Genomic DNA, 19728 nt, shown 5'->3' on the forward strand with positions numbered 1-19728 from the left:
GACACCTAGGAGATATTTACATTCATATGTTCATTGCAGCATTATTCACAATAGTCAAGATATAGGGCCGGGCGTGGTGGCTCACACCTGTAATCCCAGCACTTTGGGAGGCCGAGGCAGGCAGATCACGAGGTCAGGAGTTCGAGACCAGCCTGACCAATATGGTGAAACCCCGTCTCTACTAAAAATACAAAAATTAGCCGGGCATGGTGGTGTGTGCCTATAATCCCAGCTACTCGGGAAGCTGCGGCAGGAGAATCGCTTGAACCTGGCTGGTGGAGGTTGCAGCGAGCTGAGATCATGCCGCTGCACTCCAGCCTGGGTGACAGAGTGAGACTCCGTCTCAAAAAAAAAAAAAAAAAGATATAGAAATGACTTAAGTATCCATCAATGGATGGATGGTTAAAGAAACTGTGGAATATATACACAATGAAATATTATTCAACCTTTAAAAAAAGATCCTGTCATTTATGACAATGTGGATAAATCTGGAGGACGTTAAGCTAAGTGAAATAAGCAGGAGACACAACAAGATTGCACGATCTCACTTATATATGGAATCGTTTTTGTTTTATTTTTATTTTTTATTTTTTTAAAGACAGGATCTCACTCTGTCACCCAGGCTAGAGTGCAGTGGCCTAATCAAAGCTCACTGCAGCTTTGAATTCCTGGGCTCAAGCGACCCTCTAACCTCTCAGGTAGCTGGAACTACAAGAATGCCCCACCGGGCCCCACTTATTTTTAAGTATTTTTGTAGAGACTTGGTCTCACTATGTTGCCCAGGCTTGTTTCAAACTCCTGTCCTCAAGGGATCCTCTCACTTCTACCTCCCAAAGTGCTAGGACTAGAGGCGTGAGTCACATGTTCAGCCTATGTGGAATCTTTAAAAGAGCTGAATACATAGAAACACAGAGTAGAACGGTGGTTCCCAGGGGCAGAGGAGGTAGAGTGGAAATAGGGTGAGGTCGATTGTTTTGAAAAAACTTCGAATCTGTTTTTCCTCTGCTCTCCCCCAACAACGATCAACACAGACGAGTTCTGTGACCCCAAAATATGTGGAGATTTCTCCCTACCTGCAAGCAAGCAAGCAAGCATTTCAGCAGCAGACACCAGCTGGGTGTCCTACAATTGAGTTCTGACACAGTCTTCCTGGAAATAGCGTCAGATCCCACAGGTTGAGGGCTCTCTCCGCACGACTGTCCCCTCCTTCCCTCCAGTTACAAGTCCGGGCCTTCGGAACTTCTGACTGACTAGCTTCAAGTTGGGAGTTCCTATGAGTCCCTCTTTGACTTAATTTGCTAGAGCTACTCACAGAACTCAGGGAAACACTTACCTTCGCCAGTTTATTACAAAGAAGATTTTAAAAGATACATATAAACAGCCAGATGAGGAGATACACAGGGCCAGGTCTGAAAGGGTCCTGAGTGCAAGAGCTCTGTCCCTGTGGAGTGGGGGTGTGCCACCCTCCCAGCATATGAATGAGTTCTTATTCACCTTCCTGTTGGCCTCCAAGTGTTCAGCTCCCCGGAAGTTCTCTGAACTCCCGCCTTTGGGCCTATTACGGAGATTTCATTGGTTGTTCATGGTTGAAGCACAAACAATCGTGTTGAAATGTGATTGGATGGCCGGGCGCCGCGGCTCTGGCCTGTAATCCCAGCACTTTGGGAGGCCGAGGCGGGTGGATAGCTTGAGGTAAGTAGTTTGAAAACTGCCTAACATGGTGAAACCCTGTCTCTACTAAAAATACCAAAATTAGCTGGGCATAGTGGCCGGCGCCTGTAATCCCAGCTACTCAGGAGACTGAGGCAGGAGAATCACTTGAACCCGGGAGGCAGAGGTTGTAGTGAGCTGAGATCGCGCCACTGCACTCCAGCCTGGCAACAAAGCAAGACTTAGTCTAAAAAAAAAAAAAAAAAGATATGTGATCGGACAAAAAGGGTATGATTTAAACCCAGCAAGCTCTGTCTGTTCAGTTCAGATTCTTCTTGCTCTCCGTGCAGCATTCCTTCCTCCAGAGTATGGAGCAGGACCGTATCTGGAATGAGGGTCTTAGGACCCACAATCGGATTCCAGTGCTGCCTTGGGACTCTAATGAAAAGAGGGCAGGAGAAAGTCAGAGGGAGAGATTCTGTCACTTGAGGCCTGCTTCTGAGTCTTAACAAAAGACTGTAACAAGGGCTATGGGAGTTATGAGCCAGGAACTGTGGATGAAAACATATATACATATTAGGCTGGTGCAAAAGTGATTGCAGTGTTTTGAGTTCTGTGAGCTGTATTTCTCCTGTATTCCCAGTGCTTTGGGAGGCCAAGGTGGGAGGCTCACTTGAGGCCAGGAATTCAAGACTAGCCTGGGCAACATAGCGAGACTCCTGTCTCCACAGATAATGAAAAAATTAGCCAGACATGGTGGCTCGCACCTGTAGTCCTAGCTACTCAGCAGGCTGAGGTAGGAGGACTGCTTGAGTCCAGGAGTTCAAGGTTGCAGTGAGCTATGATTGTGCCATTGCACTGTAGCCTGGGTGATGGCATGACCCTGTCTTAAAAAAAAAATCAATTAATTAATTAATCTTCCATAAATATCTTCCAGAAAGTAGGGCAAAAGACAATAATTTGAAAAATAGATGGAAAAGCTTTGAAAACTTGTAGACCAACCCAAGGGTCCTAAGATAGAGAGAAGGGAAAAAACAGAGTCAAGAATATTATCAAGAGATTGACTCAAGAAAATTTCCCAGCATATAAGTCTAAATTCTAAATTGAGCATCCATCACAGTGGATGAAAAGGAATTCAAATAAATTATTGTGAAATTCTACAACAGTGGCAAAAAATAAAAGCCCCTATATGCTTTTGTGATAAAAATGTCATACAAAGCTGAAGAATCAGAAAAGCATTGGATAACTCAGCAGCAGTACTGGAAACTAGAAGACAATGGTCCAACGGCATCAAAAGTTTGAGGGAAAATTATTTCCAATGTAGAGTAACACATTCAGCTGGACAATAAAATGCAAAAGTAAATAAAAATATTTTCAGGTGTTCAGAACCTGAAATTTTCCTAACATGCTCATCTCTTAAGAGCTACTAGAGGATTGGCTCCAGAAAAACAATAGAATAAACTGAAAATGGAAAGTATGGTATTCAGGGAACAGAGGAGCCAATATGAGAAAAAAGTAAAAGGAATCCACAGAGTGAGAGGGAGAAGAGGCCCCAAAACAAGGGCTGTTCAGTAGGCCTAAGGAGCAGCTAGACAGAATTGAGCAGGCATGGAGAATGTGGGGAGATTTTCTTCAATAAGTTGCAAATGATAAAATACCTGGAGCATATTGAAAATAATTTACTAATCGGGGCGGGGGGGAGATGGGGCTTGAAATACTAGAAAATACACAGACAACTAAGCAAGTGAAAAAAAAAAAAACTAAACTAATTCCAGGAAAGGAATAATCATGGTGATATGGGGTGGCTGTGTCCCCACCCAAATCTCATCTTGAATTGATTGTAGTTCCCATAATCCACACATATCGTGGGAGGGACCCAGTGGGAGATAACTGAATCATGGGGGTGGTTACCTCCATGGTGTTCTTGTGAGAGTGAGTGGGTTCTCACAAGATCTGATGGTTTTATAAGGGGTTTTTTTTCCCGCTTTTGCTTGGCACTTCTTGCTGCCACCATGTGAAGAAGGACATGTTTGCTTCCCCTTCCACCATGATTATAACTTTCCTGAGACCTCCCCAGCTCTCAGGAACTGTGAGTCAATTAAACCTCTTTCTTTTATAAATTACCCAGCCTCGGGTATGTCTGTAACAGCGTGAGAACAGACTAATACACATAGTATATTACATTTTCCTTTTCTATGCAGATAAGGAATCATAGTATACCACCTATTCTCCTGTGAGTAGCATTCCATAATACTGAAAATCCTGAATATGGAACTACCCAAGGTTACAATATATCTGTGTGGAGAAATGTATGTGTGCATATGTGTAGTGGGGATGGCAAAATGAGCTAAATTCTCAGCTTCCATGGTGAGTTATCAAAACATAATACCTAAAGCTAACCAAGAAATAACAATAAAAACATATTATTGAGGGATATAGAGCCATAAAATAAAATAATCAGCTGAAGGAATTGAACCTTGAACAAGCCAAGCAACACATATAAAAATGAACTTTAAAAAGCTACATATCTATGGACTGGGCACGGTGGCTCAAGCCTGTAATCCCAGCACTTCGGGAGGCCGAGGCGGGTGGATCACGAGGTCAAGAGATCGAGACAATCCTGGCCAAAATGGTGAAACCCCATCTGTACTAAAAATACAAAAATTAGCCAGGCGTGGTGGCAAGCACCTTTAGTCCCAGCTACTCAGGAGGCTGAGGCAGGAGAATCACTTGAACCTGGGAGGCGGAGGTTGCAGTGAGCCAAGATTGCACCACTGCACCCCAGCCTGGCGACAGAGTGAGACTCCGTCTCAAAAAAAAAACAAACAAACAAAAAAACAAACAAAAAACTATACAGCAATGAAATCAGCCAGCCAGGAGATGAATTTTTTTTAAATTGTGGGCTAGGCATGGTGGCTTACGTCTGTAACCCCAGCACTTTGGGAGGCTGAGGCAGGTGGATCATCTGAGGTCAGGAGTTCGAGACCAGCCTAACCAACATGGAGAAACCGTATCTTTACTAAAAATACAAAATTAGCCGGGTGTGATGGTGCATGCCTGTAATCCCAGCTAATCAGGAGGCTGAGACAGGAGAATCGTTTGAACCTGGGAGGCGGAGGTTGCAGTGAACTGAGATCGTGCTATTGCACTCCAGCCTAGACAACAAGAGCGAAACTCCGTCTCAATAAATAAATAAAATAAAATAAAATAAAATTGCCTAGAATAAATGGGATATGGCAAAAATATGTTAAGCATTTAATCTATTTAAATATGAGAATTATAATTACAGTGGGAATATAAATGTTTTTAAATTGACAGTAAAAATAAGTAACAAAAAATTGGAGAAGGGAAATAGAAAAAAGTATAAGAGTGTTAATGTCCTTGTCTTTTACTTAAGGAAATCAGTCAATATGGTCTAAAACAGAAACACCTAGGTCACAGAGTATCCCTCATGATCATTCCTTTTTAACTTTCAAATAATCTTTTATTAATTAAAATATGTAGTGGTGAAAAAAAGAACCACTTTTTTCTGGTGGGGATGTTAATATTGGGGGATACAATGCATGTGTGGGGTTAGGGAGTCCATAGGAAATGTCTGTACCTTCCTCTCAATTTTGTTTAGGACTTCAAGACCAGCCTGGCCAACATGGTGAAACCCCATCTCTACTAAAAATACAAAAAATTAGCCAGGTATGGTGGCATGGTCCTGTAGTCCCAGCTACTTGGGAGGCTGAGGCAGGAGAATGATTTGAACCCAGGAGGAGGAGGTTGCAGTGAGCCGAGATCACGCCACTGCACTCCAGCCTGGGCGACAGAGTAAGACTCTGTCTCAAAAAAAAAAAAAAAAAGTGTTTAAAAAAAGAACATCGTAGGAACACTAGAGGGCATTAGAAAATAAGAAATAAATACAAATTTGAAAGAGAAACATCTGAGGTTTAGCAGTTTCTTCTATTTTACTTTAATTTCTTACCTTCTATTAAATTCAAGTAAAATTGCATATAATACCTTTTATTTTAAGTGGCTTATTGGATGATAAGCCAATAAGCATTTTATAAAATTCTTTCTATCTACCTTTCCTCTATGCATCTAAATATTTCAATTCACCGATCCCTCTGTCCATCAAGAAGTTCTAGATGTGATGCTCATCTAGTGTTACTAAACATTACTTCTAAATTACAGTGACATAATAAAATTCTTTTTTGCATATATCTGTGTTGCTTAAATTTTTACAAGTATGTTTCTTTTCAGTAAAGTCAAAGCTCACAAAAGGTCACAAGAGTATGTTAAAACAATACAAGAGTATTCTAAACAACGTCATACTGAACAGGCAAAAACTGGAATCATTCCACTTGAGAACTGGAACAAGACAAGAATCTGTCATCACTCCTATTTCAAGTAGTACTAGAAGTTCTAGCCAGAGCAATAAGGCAAGAGAAAGATAAAAGGCATTCAAATAGGAAAAGAAGTCGAACTATTTCTCTTTACGGAAAATGTGATCCTATAGCTAGAAAACCCTGAAGATTCTGCCAAAAGGCTCCTGGAACTGATAAACAACTTCAGTAAAGCTTCAGGATACAAAATCAATGTACAAAATAAATAGCATTTGTATATACCAGTCACGTTCAAGCTGAGAGCCAGATGAAGAATGCAATCCCATTTAAAATAGCCACACACACAAAATGAAATACCTAGGGACACATCTAACCAAGGAGGTGAAAGATCTCTACAAGAAGAACTAGAAAACACTGCTGAAAGATGTAAAACGTGACATAAACAAGTGGAAAAACACTTCATTTCTAATGAATTGGAAGAATCAGTATCATTAAAATAGCCATAGTGCCCAAAGCAATCTACAAATTCAACACTATTCCTATCAAACTACCAACATCTTTTTGCAGAACAGAAAAAACTATTCTAAAATTCACAAGGAACCAAAACAGGCCCCAAATAACCATAGCAATCCTAAGCAAAAAGAACAAAGCTGGAGGCATCACATTGCCCATCTTTAAACTACACTATAAGGATTAGGTAAAGAAAACAGCATGGTACTGGTACAAAAACAGACACATAGACCAATTGAATAGCATAGGAAACCTAGAAATAAAGCCACAACCATCAGATCTTCGATAAAGCTGACCAAAATAAGCAATGGGGAAAAGACTTCCTATTTAGTAAATGGTGCTGGGATAGCAGGCTAGCTACATGCAGAATGAAACTGGACCCCTACCTTTTACCATATACAAAAATTAAGATAGATTAAGATTTAAATGTAAGACCTCAAACTATAAGAATTCTAGAAAAAAGCATAGGAAACACCATTCTAGACATCAGCCTTGGGAAAGAATTTATGATGACTAAGTCTTCGAAAGCAGTTGCAACAAAACCAAAAATTGACAAGTGGAACCTAATTAAACTAAAGAGCTTCTGCACAGCAAAAGAAACTATCAACAGAGTAAACAGACAACCTACAGAATGGGACAAAATATTCACAAACTATGCAGCCAACAATGGTGTCATATCCAGAATCTATAAGGAACTTAAACAATTGAACAAACAAAAACCAAATAATCCCATTTAAAAATGTGCAAAAGACATGAACAAACGCTTCTCAAAAGAAGACACACAAGTGGCCAACAAACATGAAAAAATGCTCCACATCACTAATCATCAGAGAAATTCAAATCAAAACCCCAATGAGATACCATCTCATGCCAGTCAGTATGGCTATCATTAAAAAGTCAAGGTCAACTGCAGTGGCTCACACCTGTAGTCCCAGCACTTTGGGAGGCCAAGGCGGGCAGATCACGAGGTCAAGAGATCGAGACCATCCTGGCCAAAATGGTGAAACCCCATCTGTACTAAAAATACAAAAATTAGCCAGGCATGGTGGCAAGCACCTGTAGTCCCAGCTACTCAGGAGGCTGAGGCAGGAGAATCACTTGAACCCGGGAGGCGGAGGTTGCAGTGAGACAAGATCACGCCACTGCACTCTAGCCTGGTGACACAGAGACTCCGTCTCAAGAGAAAAAAAAAAAAAAAAGTCAAAAAACAGCCTGGCGCAGTGGCTCATGCCTGTAATCCTAGCACTTCAGGAGGCCGAGGTGGGTGGATTGACTGAGCTCAGGAGTTTGAGACCAGCCTGGGCAACATGGCAAAACCCTGTCTCTACTAAAAATACAAAAAATTAGCCAGGCATGGTGGCACATGCCTGTAGTCCCAGCTACTTGGGAGCTGAGGGACAAGGGCTACTTGAACCTGGGGGGTTACAGTGAGCTGAGATTGTGCCACTGCACTCCAGCCTAGGCGACAGAGCGAGACTCTGTCTCCACACACACACACCCCAAAAAAAAATAAAAATAAAAAATAAAAAAAAGTCAAAAAACAACAGATGCTTGACAAGGCTGCAGAGAAAAGGGAACGCATATATATTGATGGTGGGAATGTAAATTAGTTCAGCCAGTGTAGAAAGCAGTTTGGAGATTTCTCAAAGAACTCGGAACTACCAATCAGCCAAGAAATCCCATTAGGGTATATATCCAAAAGAAAACAAATCTGTCTACCGAACACACATGCACTTGCATGTTCTTTGCAGGACTATTAACAGTAGCAAAGACACAGAATCAATCTAGGTGCCCATCAATAGCGAATTGGATAAAGAAAATGTGATACATATATACAATGGAATACCATGCAGCCATAAAAAAGAATGAAATCATATCCTTTGCAGCAACATGGACGCAGCTGGAGGCCATTATTCTAAGGGAATTAATGCAGAAACAGAAAACCAATACCACATTTTCATTTATAAGTGGGAGCTAAAGACTGAGTACTTACGGATATAAAGATGGCACAATAGAAACTGAGGACTTCTTGGGGCGAGGGTGGGCAAGGGGCAAGGGGCAAGGGGCAAGAGTTGAATAACTGTTGGGTTCTATGCTCAGTACCTGGGTGATGGACTCATTTGCACCCCAAACCTCAGCATCATGCAATATACTCAGGTAACCTGCACATGTAGCCCTTGAATCTAAAAAAAAGTTAAAAGAAAAAAAAGGAATGTTCTAAAAATCATGTGAATTTGGAAAAAAATAAATACAGGTTTAGCCATGTTCATATATTACTTTGATTTAACAAAAAATAATGATGAATTCAAATATATGTGTGTAACTACAGGTAAGAAACAATAAGCTAAAATATTAACTATGGTTGTCTCTGAAAAATAAGATTTTGATTTTTTCTTCTTTCTTTTTCTTTTCTTTCTTTTTTTTTTTTTTTTTTTGAGACGGAGTCTTGCTCTGTCACCCAGGCTGGAGTGCAGTGGCGCGGTGTCGGCTCACTGCAAGCTCCGCCTCCTGGGTTCACGCCATTCTCCCGCCTCAGCCTCCCGAGTAGCTGGGACTACAAGCACCCGCCACTACACCTGGCTAATTTTTTATATTTTCAGTAGAGACGGGGTTTCACCTTTGTAGCCAGGATGGTCTCGATCTCCTGACCTAGTGATCCTCCCGCCTCGGCCTCCCAAAGTGCTGGGATTACAGGCGTGAGCCACCGCACCCGGCCGAGATTTTGATTTTTTCTGTATCTTTTTGTGCCTTTGTAAATTTCCACAATGGGCACATATTATTTAAATAATCATAAAACCAATATTCATTATATAAAAAAATTAATCAATGGATTAGTTAAGTACAGATAGAGAGTTATGTACTAGGTTAACAACTTTGCCTGCTAGACTTTACAACTGCTTGTTTAACAATGGAACACAGTAATCAAAGAATGCCCGGAAAGCTTAGGGTGGGAATGCTTTTAGACACTATTGAATACACCCACACTTTTGCACCTGCAGTTTTACAAGCTCAAATTAGAAAACCTATCATGTTAATAAAAATAAAAATATTGGAGGGAGCGCCCTTCCAGGAGAGGGAGTGGCTGCCATAGTGAGAGGCTGGTGCCGCGGCTCTTTCCCTGCAGTCCTGCCGAGGACGTGTGCGTCACGGGTGCTTCCTTCTTCTGTTCGGGTGGAAAGCTTGGGATGTGGTTAATGCCACCTACAGTTCTCAGAGCCATGCATGGCCAGATCTCACTGTATATTATCAAAAGCACATCAGTGCCAAATAATTGGTCATCTAATGTTAAAACTGCTTAAGGAAATTTGAAAATACAACATGCAGCACACTGACAATACGTCAAAACTTGGATTTGTTCCTTCCTGATAAAACAGCTGGTGGTTTGAATACATCTCAGATCCTGGAAATGGACCAAAAAAAAAAAAAAAATCAAATACTAGCATGCTGTCTCCATTAAATGCTGCTCATTGCCAAGATGAAAAAGCACACCTTCCAACCATGAAATCCTTTGGTACTCACAGGAGCGACCGACAAACCAAATCTATTGGGTTCTAAGTTGTTTATAAAAATGTGAAAGAGGCATTTCTCATCTATATCAATGGAAACATTTGTTCCAAAACAAGACTTTCCACAGACCAAGAGACCACTAAAAGCATCCAGGACCAGGCAGCCATCCAGGACCAACCTTCCAGTTCTGTCTGTGAACGAGGTGAAGTGGGGGTGGCCATGGCTCTTGTGTTTGGTGATCATTGCCCACGCTAAACCAGCGTGTGTTGCATGCCAGCCTTACCACCAACATAAGAGAAATGGCAGTCAACTCAGACTTCTTCATCAAGATCTTTGAAGCCTAAAAAATATTCAAAGGGATTCAAAATCTTAATTTTTAAGAATTAATGATACATATAAAAACAAAATACAGGCAATAAAACATGAAAATATAGTTTATAAAAGATTTAGTTATTGGTCTAAGGAAACTGAAAAAGAGGACTAGTACTAAGTCCAGTCTAAGAATGAAACTGTAAAAAAAAAAAAAAACAAAACAAAACCCACTAAAAATAAAACAGACTAGAAATTCTTCATCAAATTAAAAAATACTGTAACCCTTCAGACAGATAAGCCTTTATTAGCCTGTGGCAACTGTGCATGGAGCGGTGAAATGACACACTAGGGTAGACAGACTCCAAAAGCAGCAGGGGAAGAGGGCCTTGCTTTTTTATCCTCTTCAGGTTTAAGGGGGTATTTTTATTCATCCTTTTTTTTTTTTTTTTTTTTTTTTGAGACGGAGTCTGGCTCTGTTGCCCGAGCTGGAGTGCAGTGGCCGGATCTCAGCTCACTGCAAGCTCCGCCTCCCGGGTTTACGCTATTCTCCTGCCTCAGCCTCCGGAGTAGCTGGGACTACAGGCGCCCGCCACCTCGCCCGGCTAGATTTTTGTATTTTTTTTGTAGAGACGGGGTTTCACCGTGTTAGCCAGGATGGTCTCGATCTCCTGACCTTGTGATCCGCCCGTCTCGGCCTCCCAAAGTGCTGGGAATACAGGCTTGAGCCACCGCGCCCGGCTTTTTATTCATCCTTAAGGGGTTTATGGGAATTTTTCTGCTACAATTTGCATTTCTCCTTTAATAACAATTTAAGGGTCAAACTCAAGCCCTTGGTAACCTTTGTATCTTGCATAATACCTAGAACGGTGCCTTGTGCTTAAATGTTGATTAAATTGGAAAGGATCGAAAAGAGGCAAGAGGATCTTTAATGTCGATAGTCATCAACATTAAAGATATTTTAAACTTGATGAAGACTTCTGAATCTATCAGAAAACAGGTTAGAATGTCTGTCTTTAAGTCTTGATTCTGAAAAGTAACCCCTGAGCCTGTTTAATTTTGGCTGTGTTTTTATTACAGTGTGGCTGACACCCCTTAGAAAGGTATACATACCTTTACTCATCCTCAGATCCTGAAGCTAGGAATTAATGAATACGTTTTTGTGTTGGATTCCGGAATGGTTTCAATTCTTGTGTGGTTTCTCTGAACCCAGGATGTGAAGGATGGAAGCGTTGTGCAGGTACTACTCTCCCTTTCCTTTTGCTGGAGCTTTGGGGTAACCTGGGAAATTCAGTATTTAAGTGTCCGAGATGACATTGAGCGTAAAAACCTGAATTCATGGCAGATCCAAAAAGAAAAAGCTCAACTCATTTTGTTCTTTTGTTAGATCTAGCAGCACAGTGCATCAGGTTTCTTAGGAGGGAGCTGATACGGCCAGAGATGTCCCTAGGCTCTGTTCCTTTGGGCCATTCCTTAGACTTGGAAGCAAGTTTCCTAAACACCGTTTCTTATTTTTCTTTAGGATTTTTTTTCTACTTCCTTCCAGGAAAGGATTTGAAGTAATTTTCAACATTCAATATAGTTTCAAATGAGATAATAAATACTTTCACATATTAGTCAAAGCAAATAGTTGACACGAACAGAGAAATAACTGTTATAAATTACCTGAAATGAATAATCTAGTTGAATGTTTTGCTTTGAGAAGCCCAGTATTTAAAAGAGGAAGTCCTCCTGGGATTTATTGTTTGCTGTTTATTGTTGTGGGGGAGGACAGAATAAAAACATAAAAATATCTTAAGAGAAATAACTTTTTCCATGACTGAAATTGAGGAGTCAGTTATTTCATGGGTCCTGTTATAGAAGACACTATATAACATGATAGACAATGACTTTAGCTGGAGTTTGGCAAAAAGAAGCCTATGCTGTCTTTCTGAAAGCACAGAAAAATAATAGAAAATCATATGTTTCTGGCTGGGTGGTGGCTCACACCTGTAATCCCAACAGTTTGGGAGGCCGAGGCAGGCGGATTACTTGAGGTCAGGAGTTTGAGACCAGCCTGACCAACATGGTGAAACCCCATCTCTACAAAAATACAAAAATTAGCCAGGCATGGTAGTGGTGTGTGCCTGTAATCCCAGCTTTTCAGGAGGCTGAGGCAGGAGAATCTCTTGAACCCAGGAGGCGGAGGTTGCAGTGAGCCGAGATCATGCCACTGCACTCCAGCCTGGGTGACAGAGTGAGATTCTGTCTCAAAAAGAAGAAGAGGAGGAGGAGGAGGAGGAAGAAGAAGAGGAAGAAGAAGAAGAAGAAGAAGAAGGAGAAGGAGAAGGAGAAGGAGAAGAAGGAGGAGGAGGAGAGGAGGAGGAGAGGAGGAGGAGGAGGAAGAGGAGGAGGAAGAGGAAGGAGAAGAAGAAGAAGAGGAGGAGGAGGAAGAGGAGGAGGAAGAAGAAGGAGGAGAAGAAGAAGAAGAGGGGAGGAGGAGGAGGAGGAGGGAGAAGAAGGAGAAGAAGAAGAAGAAGAGGAAGAAGAAAAAGAAGAAGAAGAAGAGAAATTTTTGGAACATCCTTTCTTGAAGATTTTACTTTTCATAGAGAAAGCAGTCTTGGCATGGCTAGGTAATATGTCCCCAAATTGAGGGCCACCCCGTTTTCATACAGCCACTATAGTGCTGGTAAACCCTTTATACAACTCTTGACTGAGACAAGGAAAGGACTCTCCTTTGTGTCAGAAAGCATGTGGGCTTTGTTTTGTTCCCATGTTTGCACCAAGTTCATCTTTTTAGCTCTGCAGAACACCATGCATCTGGAGTTGGCTGAATGAGGTTTCAGTGACCCTCTCTGTCAAAATTAAATCTTTATCTGTTCTCATTTTCAGAGATCATAAACTGAGATATTCAACCCACATCCCATTGGCTTACAATTCCTAAAAGCAATAGTGCGTGCAGTGGCTCATGCCTATAATTTCAGTGCTTTGGGAGGCTGACGCAGGAGGACCGCTTGAGGCCAGGAGTTGAAGACCAGCCTGGCAACATAGCAAGACTCCCATTTCTTAAAGACTTAAAAAAAAAAATTAGCCGAGTATGGTGGTGCACACCTGTAGTCCTAGCTACTCAGGAGGCTGAGGTGGGAGGATCGCTTGAGCCCAGGGGTTCCAGGCTGCAGTGAGCCATGACTGTACCTAACTCCATCCAGCCTGGGCAACAGAATGAGACCCTGTCACTAAACAAACAAATGAAAAAACAATAATAGCAGCGCTTCTTGTTAATGTCTAGTCTTTGAAGAGAATAGCAGAGGATGGGAAAGGCAGGTCTGCGTAGCATGGAGCCTGACGCTAGGGAGAGAGTTTTCAGGCTAATAGCACAGGGTGTTACAAAATCACTAGTGAATTGTTAACCATTTTTTTGAAAAATGAAATAGAATAGAAAAAAACAGAATACACTGCTCATGATAAAGGTAAATACTGGTTTGTGAAGCTTTTGTGGCAATTATTGGTGTGTGAGCATATAGTGTATATGTACTGTGTATAATGATTTCTTATCATAGGTTGTAGTCAAGAAAACTTACAAGATAAAGCATCATACCGGTAATGTAAAAAAAAATTAAAAATTAAAATATTGTCTTCAACTTTTAATAAGCATTACAGAATTATGTATTATGTGTTAATGCTCTCTATAATTCTGATAGTTACCATCTTTCATCTAAAGAGCAAGCCAACATATTTTAATGAGTTGATTAAAAATATGAACTATTATATGGAATAAGCTATGAATTCAATTTTTAAAATAAACATAGGACTGTTCAGGTTATCATTTGTTTCTTTAATAAGTCTTGGCAGTTTACACGTTTAAAGAAATTTGTCCACTTGATCTAAGTACTCAAATACTATTTTAAAAATTCTAAATATTAAAAGCAATACTATTTTTAAAATTCTAAGTGTTCAAAAGACTCATTAAGCCTTAGAAATATTCTAATAAAATGTCCAGGAATAATAAAATCTTGGACTGAAAAACAAAATGAGCAGGCAAACAGAAAACAGAATTAGCTTATTATGACAAAATAATAATGTTTATATGTATTACACTTATTCTAGTAGTCCAGAGAGGAATACATGTATTTTTATATACTGTTCTTTTAATATATTGTTAGATTTGTCAATATTTTGTAGAGGATTTTTGTGTTTATGTTCATGAGGGATATTGTATTGATCTATAGTAGTCTTCTTCTTCTCCTTCTCCTTCTTTTTTGAGAGAGTCTCGCTCTGTCACCCAAGCTAGAGTGCAATGGCGCAATTTTGTCTCACTGCAACCTCCGCCTCCCGGGTTCAAGCGATTCTCCTGCCTCAGTCTCCTGAGTAGCTGGGATTACAGGCACACGCCACCATGCCCAGCTAATTTTTGTATTTTTAGTTAGAGACGGGGTTTCACCATTTTGGTCAGACTGGTCTCAAACTCCTGACCTCACGATCCGCCTGCCTCGGCCTCCCAAAGTGCTGGGATTATAGGAGTGAGCCACTGGGCTCGGCTTTCTTCTTCCGTAATATGTTTATCTGGATTTGGTATCAAAGTAATGCTGGTTCCCCAAAGTGAACTAGAAAGTATTTCCTACTATTTTTCTGAGAAATAGTACATTATTTCTTCCTCAAATGTTTGGTAGAATTTTCCAATGAAATTATATGAGTCTGGAGTTTTATTGTTAGAAGGTTTTAAGCTATGAATTCAATTTTTAAAATAAACATAGGACTGTTCAAGTTATCTGTTTCTTTAATAAGTCTTGGCAGTTTACACCTTTAAAGAAATTTGTCCACTCAAATTTATAGGAAAAAAGTTGTTTGTAATATCTGGGACACCAATGACATGAATGTTGTACATTTTGATATTGTCTTAAAGGTTGATAAGGGTCTGTTCATTTTAAAATCTTTTTTCTTCTTGTTTTCAAATGGTTTTCAAATAATTTCTATTGGCCTATCTTCAAGTTCACTGATTTTTCCTGTCTTCCCAATTCTGCTACTTAGCACATGTACTGCATGTACTAATCTTTTATATATTGTAATTTTTTCTTCTCAAATTTCCATTTGATTTTTTCTTATAGTTGATTTTTCTGAAAAATAGTATCTTTTCATTAAGTTTATTTTCCTTATGGATTATAATTATAATAGCTTTAAAATCTTTGATAATTCTAACATTTGTGTCATCTTGGGTTTGGCATCTGTTGATTGTCTTTTCCCTTGAAAACTAGTCACATTCTCCTAATTCTTTGTGTGTCAAGTATTTTGGATTGTGTCCTGGACACTTTGAATATTATGTTGTGAGAATCTGGGTCTTTTTAAAATCCTCTGGAGAGTATCAATTTTTAAATGAGTAATCAACCCAGTTGGGTTCAGGCTTTAAGTTCTGTCTGTTCTTCTGTGAACAAGGTTCTAACATTACTTAAGTTCCCAAAGCCTTGGCTATGCTGCCTTGGGAATGTCCCATGCATGTATCACACTCTGGCGTTAGTATGGAGCTTGGGCAGAAGTTTGTATTGCAGTAGAGTTTTCAAAGGCTTCGCTAGGTGGCTTTCAATCTATCTCCTGTATCTGTACCTCAGGGATGAGGCTGGGACCATTGCCAGTTTATACACAGAATGCCATGGGACCCGTAATCCAGTCCTCTCTGCTCCGGAATTCCTCCTTATCTCTCCTGCTCAACGTAGTCCCCCCTTTCTTAGTCTCCTGGCTGAAGAAGATAGGTTTTTATCAATTTCTGCTGTTCATACTGCCCACTGCAGTTCTGCTAGGTGTTCACTCTTGCTTAAGAGCTGGGAGAGACAGGAAAAAAATGAAACCAGAAAACTGAACTCTACATGAGTTTCTTTGCCCAGTTCGACTTCCATTCCCAATCCAATAATGCTTTCATTTACTTTTCAGAGACTACAAGTATACTCTAGCCAGAGCTTTTACTTGTTTTTTGTTGTTGCTGTTGTTGTTGTTTGTTTGTTTGTATTGAGACTGAATCTTGCTCTGTTGCCCTGGCTGGAGTGCAGTGGTGCAGTCTTGGCTCACTGCAACCACTGCCTCCTGGGTTCAAGTGATTCTCATGCCTCAGCCTCCCAAGTAGCTGGGATTACAAATAGCGCTACCACACCTAGCTAATTTTTGTAAGTTTAGTAGAGACAGAGTTTCACTATGTTAGCCAGGCTGTTCTCGAACTCCTGACCTCAAGTGATCCACCTACCTTGGCCTCCCAAAGTGCTGGGATTACAGGTTTGAGCCACTGTGCCCGGCCACTTTTACTTGTAAGTAGAGAGACACATGGGGTATAGTAACTTACTTGATCAACTCTGAAAGTCCTTTTTTCACGCTTACTTTTAAGCATTTTTCTATGCCATTAAAATTTTTAAAAATGCCATCTTATCATTTCATTATATTCCATTATATGTATTTTAATTATGCATCCATTCTCTTAAAACCTTTGTTGTTGTTGTTGTTGTTGTTGTTGTTTTAGATACAGTCTCACACTGTCATCCAGGCTGGAGTGCTATGGCACAATCACAATTCACTGCATCCCTGACCTTCTAGGCCCAAATGATCCTCCCACCTCAGCCTCCCCAGTAGCTGGGATCACAGGCATGTGCCACCATACCCAGCTAATTTATTATTATTATTATTGTTATTTTGTAGAGACGGGGTTTCCCTTTGTTGCTCAGGCTGGTCTCAAACTCCTGGGTTCAAGCAATTGTCCCACGCTGGCCTCCCAAAGTGCTGGGATTATAGGAGGGAGCCACCATGCCCAGCCCAAAAGCTATTTTTTGTTTACTTCTAATATATTACTATTACATATAACACTGTGACATAAATTTGCATCGTTTTCTGATTATTTAACATGTATTTTTAGATACAGAATTACTAGTTCAAAGATCACAAAGATGGGCTGGGTTCAGTGGTTTATGCCTGTAATCTCAGTGTTTGGGGAGGCGGAGGCAGGAGGATTACTTGAGGTCAGGAGTTTGAGACCAATCTGGGCCTATCTACAGAAAAAAAAAATAGCTGGGCATGGTGGTGCATACCCGTGGTCCTATGGCTACTCAGGAGGCTGAGGCAGGAGGACAGCTTGAGCCCAGGAGTTCCAGGCTGCAGTGAGTTATGATGGGACTACTGCACTCAACCTAGGTAACAGAGTAAGACTGTTTTTGTTTTTAGTTTCCCTTGAGTTGGCCAGACTCTGTCTCTTAAGGAAAAAAAAAAAGTCACAAAGCTGAAATTAAAGCACCAGCTAGTTTGTGTTCTTTTCTGGAGTATCTTAAAGAGAATACACTTTCAAGTTCATTGAGTTTATTGGCTGAATCTAGATCTTTGAAATTGTAGGGCTGAAGTCCCTGTTTCTTTGCTGACCGGCCGCCAGGAAACTCTCAGCTCCTAGAAACCACGCTCAGGTTTTTGTCCCCTGGCTCCTTCCATCTTCAAAGCCAGCAGGGGAATTACTTTCACATCAAATCCCTTGCACACTGTCCCTCTCTCTGTCTTCCTGTCTCTGACCAATCCATCCTTATTGAAAGGGCTCATATGATTAGATTAGACCCACCCGGATAATCTCCATATCTGAATGTCAACTGGTTTGGAACAGTAATTAGTCCATTCTTGCACTGCTATAAACAAACACCTGAGACTGGGTAATTTATAAGGAAAAGAGGTTTAATTGGCTCACAGTTCCACAGGCTGTACAGGAAGCACAGTGGCTTCTGCTACGGGGGAGTCCTCAGGAAGCTTATAGTCATGGCGGAAGGCCATGGCGGAAGGCAAAGGGGGAGTGAATCACTTCACATGGCAGGAGCAGGAGGAAGGAGGCTGGAGGTGCCACACACTTTTAAACAATCAGATATCATGAGAATTCACTATCATCCCCCAAGGGGGATGGTGTTAAACCATGAAACCACCTCCATGATTTAATTACCTCCTACCAGGCCCCACCTCCAGCATTGGGGATTATATTTCAACATGAGATTTGGGTGGGGACACAGATCCAAACAGTATCAGGGTCTTTAATTACATCTGCAAAATTCTTCACAATAATGCCTCAACTAGCATTTGATTAAATAAGTGGATGTTACACCAGGGAATGAGAATCATCCCTTAGGGACCATCTTAGGATTCTGCCACTACAGGGTCACATCAGAAAGACACAAGATACAACAATCAATACATATAAATTGCTAGAGTATTATTGTTTAGGTCTGTGGACTCCAGAGACTCCAATAGCTAAACTTCTTTAAAAGTGACCTTAATCAGAATGTTTGCCTCAGTTCACGTCAGGTATTGCCAGATATCACTAATAGTTATCTGTCAATCATATATTTATCAGAGACATAGCAAATACACACATTTCAATTACTACAGAGAAGGAAGAGGGCCTGAAATGTTATTTAGTGTTCACTCTGAGTTCCCTACAGCCATCATGTCATTCCATCCCCATTCTGCTCCTAAGATGGATATCAATGTCCTCATTTTCTGAGAATTCCAAGGTTCAAATTGTTTAGTAAATGACAGTGTTGCACAGCTAACACTGATTTCCAGCCATGAAACATGTAAAGTCCACTGTCAATGTTAACCAGTATTCACACAATAAATAATAAAATATATTGAAAAGTGGAGCAAGAAGGAACAAGAGTCAACTCGAAGGGCCTCCAACAGCTAACTCTGGGATCTGTGCCACAAAATGATAGCAATGGTAACTCAGAATAAATTATTGCCCATTAGTCTATATTGATGTCAATAAATACCTAAATAAAGAAATGGGGCAAAAGGAAAGCTCTTCCTTTACAGCAGGGGTCCCCAACCCCTAAGCCACAGGCCACTACAAGTCCATGGCCTGTTAGGACGTGGGTTGCACAGCAGGAGGCGAGTGGTAGGCAAGTGAGCAAACTTCATCCGTATTTATAGCCACTCTCCATCCCTTGCATTACCGCCTGAGCTCTGCTTCCTGTCAAGTTAGCAGCAGCATTACATTCTCATAGGATTGCTAATCCTATCGTGACTGTGCATGCAAGGCATATTCTAGGTTGCAGGCTCCTTAGGAGTATTTAATGCCTGATTATCTGTCACTGTCTCCCATCACCCCTAGATGGGACCATGTAGTTGCAGGAAAACAAGCTCAGGGCTCCCACTGATTCTACATTATAGTGAGTTGTATAATCATTTTATTATATATTACAATGTAATAATAATAAAGTACAAAATAAATATAATGCACTTGAATCATCCCAAAACCATCCCCCACCCCCAGGTCTGTGGAAAAATTGTCTTCCATGAAACTAGTCTCTGGTGCCAGAAAGGTTGTGGACCACTGCTTTACAGAATTCCAATTAATATAGAAGGCATGATAAAAATAGAAAATTTTCCCTGATTATCTCCCTCCTCACACCCTCCACCTTCCGATACACCTCTGTGC

The 19728-nt window shown here is 40.7% G+C and overlaps 1 pseudogene; it reads left to right on the plus strand.

Annotated features, from left to right (window-relative positions):
- Nucleotides 1–9685: 9685 nt before the first annotated feature.
- Nucleotides 9686–10335, plus strand: LOC112607745 (annotated as a pseudogene).
- The last annotated feature ends 9393 nt before the right edge of the window (nucleotides 10336–19728 follow it).

This window comes from Theropithecus gelada, chromosome 15 (assembly GCF_003255815.1).
Source record: "Theropithecus gelada isolate Dixy chromosome 15, Tgel_1.0, whole genome shotgun sequence".
NCBI lineage: Eukaryota > Metazoa > Chordata > Mammalia > Primates > Cercopithecidae > Theropithecus > Theropithecus gelada.